Source organism: Pleurodeles waltl, chromosome 12 (assembly GCF_031143425.1).
Source record: "Pleurodeles waltl isolate 20211129_DDA chromosome 12, aPleWal1.hap1.20221129, whole genome shotgun sequence".
NCBI classification, from domain to species: domain Eukaryota; kingdom Metazoa; phylum Chordata; class Amphibia; order Caudata; family Salamandridae; genus Pleurodeles; species Pleurodeles waltl.
In genome coordinates, this window is record NC_090451.1 from 121,763,547 (window position 1) to 121,771,443 (window position 7,897).

At 43.5% G+C, this 7,897-nt stretch overlaps 2 non-coding genes across 2 annotated transcripts; both read right to left on the bottom strand.

The window, feature by feature from the left end:
• Nucleotides 1-2,698: 2,698 nt before the first annotated feature.
• Nucleotides 2,699-2,770, bottom strand: TRNAH-GUG (transfer RNA histidin (anticodon GUG)). Its single transcript has one exon. It is a non-coding gene; the product is annotated as a tRNA-His (tRNA).
• A 4,682-nt stretch (nucleotides 2,771-7,452) lies between these two features.
• Nucleotides 7,453-7,524, bottom strand: TRNAH-GUG (transfer RNA histidin (anticodon GUG)). Its single transcript has one exon. It is a non-coding gene; the product is annotated as a tRNA-His (tRNA).
• Nucleotides 7,525-7,897: the final 373 nt, after the last annotated feature.

Below are 7,897 nucleotides of genomic sequence, written 5' to 3' on the forward strand. Positions count from 1 at the left end.
CACTGCTGCAGCCACAGAGAAAAAAATGTGTAACATCATCTACACTACCACCTATACCACATTCCACCCTACACTACATGCAAATTAACTAACAACCACACCTTACATCAACCTAACCGATACATACAAATTACCCCTTCACCGAATATATACTCTATCATACACCACCCAATTCATTGGTGCTCTTTCCATTGACACCCTTCACCAGAAGCACCTATACCTTTATTCCAAGCCATCTACATACGATGACCAGCTCCCATCATTCACACCATGAAGACAACATCACCGCTACCCTCTACCTCTATCTAGAACCTAAACTGCATAAACACTAACCACTATGCCATCACATTACATCACTCTCACACGCTACACCAAACAGCATATTTTAAACACCTACACCTGTTACTTCCTCATATAGCTGACACCAACACATCCTTCACACCGCCTGCCCTGCACCCCACTGCTTCCTCCATTAACAATCCTCCACCATCTACACTACACCTATAATCTACACCCTTGATTACAATCTACAACCTCTTTACCGTCTCTGATACCCTCAACATACTATGCCACTTGCACCCATAAATCATGTGGGAAATGTTACACCACAAACATCCTACAACTATTTCTTTGAGCAACAGAAGGTACACAGTATAAGACACAACACAGATTCTCAATACATACAATTATTTTTTGTTCTGACAATTTAAACTTCCACACACCCCACACCATTCACACCGCCTACAGCACCATCTGCAGGATATAGCACCTGCTACACCCCCTACGTGGTTCACTGTCACCTACTGCACCTGCACCATTCACACCCTACAGTGAATGCCTGAACACTATACACCACCATTACATTTATCCTTACACCAGCAGTCCCCAGCAGACCATACATCGCCTTTACTGCACCGGTGCTGCTCTTTGGTGAGTGGGTTTTTTGGGTGGAGGACTAAGAGCAGACAGCAGTGCTTACTCCGCTCTAGTGAATGCAACTCTCATCTCTTAAATCCCCCAAGCACTGCCATAAACACCTTCTACCAGTACATTTCTTCCATCACATGCCTCACACCACATTCACTCTAAAATTGCAAGTCGGAAAATTCTTAAAGTGCTTCTGCCTCTTATTTTGGTAAAACGAGCCAAGAAAGTGTTTGGTGGAAGGCATGAGGGGGTATAACAGGATTAACAGTAATACAGTTGAAGAAGTCAGAATGAAATGCTGAAATCCTGGAAAAAGACAAATTAACGTGTTAGCAAATGTCCATGTAAAGAACAGTACATGAAATGTGACAAGAAAAGGTGGGTTAGTCCTTATCTTTGTGGTGTTTCCTAATTTCATTTGGGTATGCAAGGGTTTTATATGAAAGTTATGTTCAAAAGCAAATATCCAAAATAATATTTGCAGTAAAACAAATGTTTTACTAAATAAAAGACTTTAAAATGAGGAATATAGAAAATGGTAATTTTAGTGTTAATTTTGCACCAAGAGTATTCTTTAGGGAAACAGAAGATATTGAAGACCCATCAGTAGAACTTAAATGCTGTAGCATATAAAAGCCACCATATTTGCAGTAGGAAGTTTTTAATCCCAGCTGTATGATTTGACTATTAAATTCTCTTTCTTTCTTTGTCAAAGTAGCAATGATTTCCAAATGAAAAATGTTTAACTATGTACGTGTAAGGATCACTGACTGACAAGTATTTGCTGATTGAAATGCATTGCTCCTGGCTTCTTCTTGCCAGACATTCCTGCTTATTTTTTTCAAGAAATTTAGGGGCATATTTACAAGTCCCACTGGAGCATCACTTTTTGTGACACTCTGGTGGCGCTGTGCACTCTGCAGCTCACATTGACGGAGCAGATTGCCATTAAAGATAGTTTTTGTGCAGGATGGTGCCCCTTCCTGCATAAAAACAATCTTCCCCGCAACACAGCCATCCTTGCACCATGGCACAAGGATGGCTGTGTTGGCTCTCGGCAGCTATTTTAGCACCAGGGCAGAGAGAGACACAGGGATGCGCCGTATTCTTTTAAATATGGTGCATCACTGCATTTTAGAAGTGATGCAGCGCTGTGCTGCAAATTTTGGCGCAGCAGGCCCTTCGCTACTTGTAGTAAATGTGCCCCTAACTGTTATGATCTGTTTCCCTTACTAGCCAGACTGCTTCCTTCTTAACACCTCACTCAGCGACTTCGTTCACCTGTAGATTCTACAGAGATGTGTACCCAGGCTGTACCCAAAAAGCTTTGCAAAACCCTATTAATTTGGACTCCTTTTCAGCAGCGCCCCCTTAACTACTGCTGCGCCTTCAGATTCAAAGATGTCTTCTCCCAATGTATTTGTGGCTGGCAATATGGGGCTGAGCGGAAATCCCTCTGCTCTTAGCGAGTGATGGCCTGGGCATCCTTGTGGTACCTTAAAGGGTACATCTTCCTGCTAGCATTACTGGCTCTCGATGTGAGGTCCAGAATGCAATGCTTCTAATGTGCTTTTGTGAAGAGACAAATTTGCTTTCAGTTACATTGTCTTGCCACTTTCAAGGAGGCAGGATCTGAGCCGAAGCAATCTAGCGCACTTTTAGAGCGAATAAACATTTTGATACTATTTAATTTGTGAAATCACTATCGCCTTTATAATTATTTGGTAAAAGAAAAGGAGACACCCAACTGCCGTGACATTGCCACCCGCAATGCCGTGACTCGGATTCGAACCGAGGTTGCTGCGGCCACAACGCAGAGTACTAACCACTATACGATCACGGCGAGCTACTTGGGCTCTCTGACACATGCTGAATGTGCCTCCTTCAGCTTTCAGTCAAGCAACCTCATCTCTTCCAGAGATGGGCTGATGCCCTTCATTTCTTCCCCCCAATGGTATGGGCTTCTCTCTCCCAGGCGTCAGTGGCAGATTTGAGGTCAGACCTTACAGAAACATCCTTCCTCAAGCTGGTGGAGAACATCAAAGGCAATTGAAAATAGCATCTCACCAATAGTTTTACTTCTATCACAGATGCTCACACTCACGTGACACCTTCCTCGGTTACCCACCCTGACTAATTAAGCACGTGCAGTGTGTTTTTCTCACCTCCTCTGTGACTAAAGTATAAGTAGGCGCAGTCTGAGAATTGGAAGAACTTCTTCTGTTACTTTTGCATCAAGACCAGTAGAAGGGAGAAAGGGGAGTGGGGTGTTTGCGGGAAAACTCAAGAGAAACACAAGAGCAGACAAAGCTGGAGCTGGAGAACAAGGTAAGCGAAGGAGATGAGCGGCGGAGAAATGGTAGAAGTACTTCTGGATCCAACGCAAGGAGATAGGTGTTATTTCCAACTTGACAGAAGAAAAGCAAATGTTGGTGTAAATGGGTGGAAGACGAATCTTAAGAGCTGAGGAGAGAAAATGGACGGAGCTGCAAGAAAACAGGTTTAAATCATAGATGGTGAAGAGCAAAGGCAGAATGTGCCAAAAGGCTCACGGCAGTCAGCAGGATTCGAACCAGCGTGAGAGACCCCAATGGATTTCTAGCTCAGGTCCTTAACCACTGGGCCACGAACACCTGTTGTGTGAGATTAGAGTTTCATGAGGTGCAATAGATCAATGAGCCCAAAGGCCAGTGTTGTCATGATGAAATGGTACTCTATTGCATTCTTTTCTAAAAAATTGCATTTTTCGTTTTGAGTTTATTCGATTACCATAGATAAACATATCGAACAAATGTAAAACGCTGCTGTGTCTCGTTCATTAACATCATACACTCTCCGCCCCATGTGCTGTGGGGCAGGAGCCTCTTTTATCAGCCAGAAAAGGACGTCTAATTAGAATTCTGTTCAGGCAACTTCATCTGGATGAGGGAGGCGACCACCAGAGTCAAACTTCATCACTTATTTTGATCCCACGGTAGAGTGTACAGGAACAGATGCGAATAAATGTAAAACCTGCGTAGACTTTTAAGAAACTTTTTCAAACTTCTCTTCGACTGATCCCAAGATTAATATACATTTTAACACATCCTGGCGCATAGAGCGCTATTTCAACGGAGTCTTTCTTCATCTCTGGTTTCTGATGCTCCACAATTACTGATGCATGTGAATGCTCTTTAAGAGACTGATTGTGTTGCAGGAGGCCCGGGCGTCCGCGATGCTTGTGAGTACATTCTGTGCCGAGAAAAGGCACAGAGCTCACATAAAGGCATCAGACACAGGGCTCAATTACAGGAAGCAGACACAGAGCTCACATACAGGCAGCAGACACAGAGCTCACACACAGTCAGCAGACACAGAGCTCACATAAAGGCAGCAGACACATAGCTCACATACAGGCAGCAGACACAGGGCTCAAATAAGGCAGCAGATACAGAGCTCACATACAGCAGGCACAGAGCTCGCAGGCAGCAGACACAGAACTCACACACAGCAGACACAGTGCTGACGTACAGCACAAAGATGGAAAAGCACTTTCACACTCTCTTCTCTATTTCGCTCTTTCAGGGCCGCAGTTTTCCTGTCCTCACACGAGTACACCAGTCTGTTGTGTCCATTTCTAAAACCAAGCAGATGGTTATTTCTAATCTGTCCCTCGTCCTTTCACCATTCATATTGTTAGTAAACTACACATTTGATTTCCTGTACTGTCACATTCTTCTGACTTGTAGAATCAAAAGAGTACAGCCATTTAAAGACAGGCAGAGATCGAGAGATGATGGATTAAACAAAAGCAGCAGCAGGTGTGTGAAGGATGGATGAATAACCAGCACTGCTGCAGCCACAGAGAAAAAAATGTGTAACATCATCTACACTACCACCTATACCACATTCCACCCTACACTACATGCAAATTAACTAACAACCACACCTTACATCAACCTAACCGATACATACAAATTACCCCTTCACCGAATATATACTCTATCATACACCACCCAATTCATTGGTGCTCTTTCCATTGACACCCTACACCAGAAGCACCTATACCTTTATTCCAAGCCATCTACATACGATGACCAGCTCCCATCATTCACACCATGAAGACAACATCACCGCTACCCTCTACCTCTATCTAGAACCTAAACTGCATAAACACTAACCACTATGCCATCACATTACATCACTCTCACACGCTACACCAAACAGCATATTTTAAACACCTACACCTGTTACTTCCTCATATAGCTGACACCAACACATCCTTCACACTGCCTGCCCTGCACCCCACTGCTTCCTCCATTAACAATCCTCCACCATCTACACTACACCTATAATCTACACCCTTGATTACAATCTACAACCTCTTTACCGTCTCTGATACCCTCAACATACTATGCCACTTGCACCCATAAATCATGTGGGAAATGTTACACCACAAACATCCTACAACTATTTCTTTGAGCAACAGAAGGTACACAGTATAAGACACAACACAGATTCTCAATACATACAATTATTTTTTGTTCTGACAATTTAAACTTCCACACACCCCACACCATTCACACCGCCTACAGCACCATCTGCAGGATATAGCACCTGCTACACCCCCTACGTGGTTCACTGTCACCTACTGCACCTGCACCATTCACACCCTACAGTGAATGCCTGAACACTATACACCACCAGTACATTTATCCTTACACCAGCAGTCCCCAGCAGACCATACATCGCCTTTACTGCACCGGTGCTGCTCTTTGGTGAGTGGGTTTTTTGGGTGGAGGACTAAGAGCAGACAGCAGTGCTTACTCCGCTCTAGTGAATGCAACTCTCATCTCTTAAATCCCCCAAGCACTGCCATAAACACCTTCTACCAGTACATTTCTTCCATCACATGCCTCACACCACATTCACTCTAAAATTGCAAGTCGGAAAATTCTTAAAGTGCTTCTGCCTCTTATTTTGGTAAAACGAGCCAAGAAAGTGTTTGGTGGAAGGCATGAGGGGGTATAACAGGATTAACAGTAATACAGTTGAAGAAGTCAGAATGAAATGCTGAAATCCTGGAAAAAGACAAATTAACGTGTTAGCAAATGTCCATGTAAAGAACAGTACATGAAATGTGACAAGAAAAGGTGGGTTAGTCCTTATCTTTGTGGTGTTTCCTAATTTCATTTGGGTATGCAAGGGTTTTATATGAAAGTTATGTTCAAAAGCAAATATCCAAAATAATATTTGCAGTAAAACAAATGTTTTACTAAATAAAAGACTTTAAAATGAGGAATATAGAAAATGGTAATTTTAGTGTTAATTTTGCACCAAGAGTATTCTTTAGGGAAACAGAAGATATTGAAGACCCATCAGTAGAACTTAAATGCTGTAGCATATAAAAGCCACCATATTTGCAGTAGGAAGTTTTTAATCCCAGCTGTATGATTTGACTATTAAATTCTCTTTCTTTCTTTGTCAAAGTAGCAATGATTTCCAAATGAAAAATGTTTAACTATGTACGTGTAAGGATCACTGACTGACAAGTATTTGCTGATTGAAATGCATTGCTCCTGGCTTCTTCTTGCCAGACATTCCTGCTTATTTTTTTCAAGAAATTTAGGGGCATATTTACAAGTCCCACTGGCGCATCACTTTTTGTGACACTCTGGTGGCGCTGTGCACTCTGCAGCTCACATTGACGGAGCAGATTGCCATTAAAGATAGTTTTTGTGCAGGATGGTGCCCCTTCCTGCATAAAAACAATCTTCCCCGCAACACAGCCATCCTTGCACCATGGCACAAGGATGGCTGTGTTGGCTCTCGGCAGCTATTTTAGCACCAGGGCAGAGAGAGACACAGGGATGCGCCGTATTCTTTTAAATATGGTGCATCACTGCATTTTAGAAGTGATGCAGCGCTGTGCTGCAAATTTTGGCGCAGCAGGCCCTTCGCTACTTGTAGTAAATGTGCCCCTAACTGTTATGATCTGTTTCCCTTACTAGCCAGACTGCTTCCTTCTTAACACCTCACTCAGCGACTTCGTTCACCTGTAGATTCTACAGAGATGTGTACCCAGGCTGTACCCAAAAAGCTTTGCAAAACCCTATTAATTTGGACTCCTTTTCAGCAGCGCCCCCTTAACTACTGCTGCGCCTTCAGATTCAAAGATGTCTTCTCCCAATGTATTTGTGGCTGGCAATATGGGGCTGAGCGGAAATCCCTCTGCTCTTAGCGAGTGATGGCCTGGGCATCCTTGTGGTACCTTAAAGGGTACATCTTCCTGCTAGCATTACTGGCTCTCGATGTGAGGTCCAGAATGCAATGCTTCTAATGTGCTTTTGTGAAGAGACAAATTTGCTTTCAGTTACATTGTCTTGCCACTTTCAAGGAGGCAGGATCTGAGCCGAAGCAATCTAGCGCACTTTTAGAGCGAATAAACATTTTGATACTATTTAATTTGTGAAATCACTATCGCCTTTATAATTATTTGGTAAAAGAAAAGGAGACACCCAACTGCCGTGACATTGCCACCCGCAATGCCGTGACTCGGATTCGAACCGAGGTTGCTGCGGCCACAACGCAGAGTACTAACCACTATACGATCACGGCGAGCTACTTGGGCTCTCTGACACATGCTGAATGTGCCTCCTTCAGCTTTCAGTCAAGCAACCTCATCTCTTCCAGAGATGGGCTGATGCCCTTCATTTCTTCCCCCCAATGGTATGGGCTTCTCTCTCCCAGGCGTCAGTGGCAGATTTGAGGTCAGACCTTACAGAAACATCCTTCCTCAAGCTGGTGGAGAACATCAAAGGCAATTGAAAATAGCATCTCACCAATAGTTTTACTTCTATCACAGATGCTCACACTCACGTGACACCTTCCTCGGTTACCCACCCTGACTAATTAAGCACGTGCAGTGTGTTTTTCTCACCTCCTCTGTGACTAAAGTATAAGTAGGCGCAGTCTGAGAATTGGAAGAACT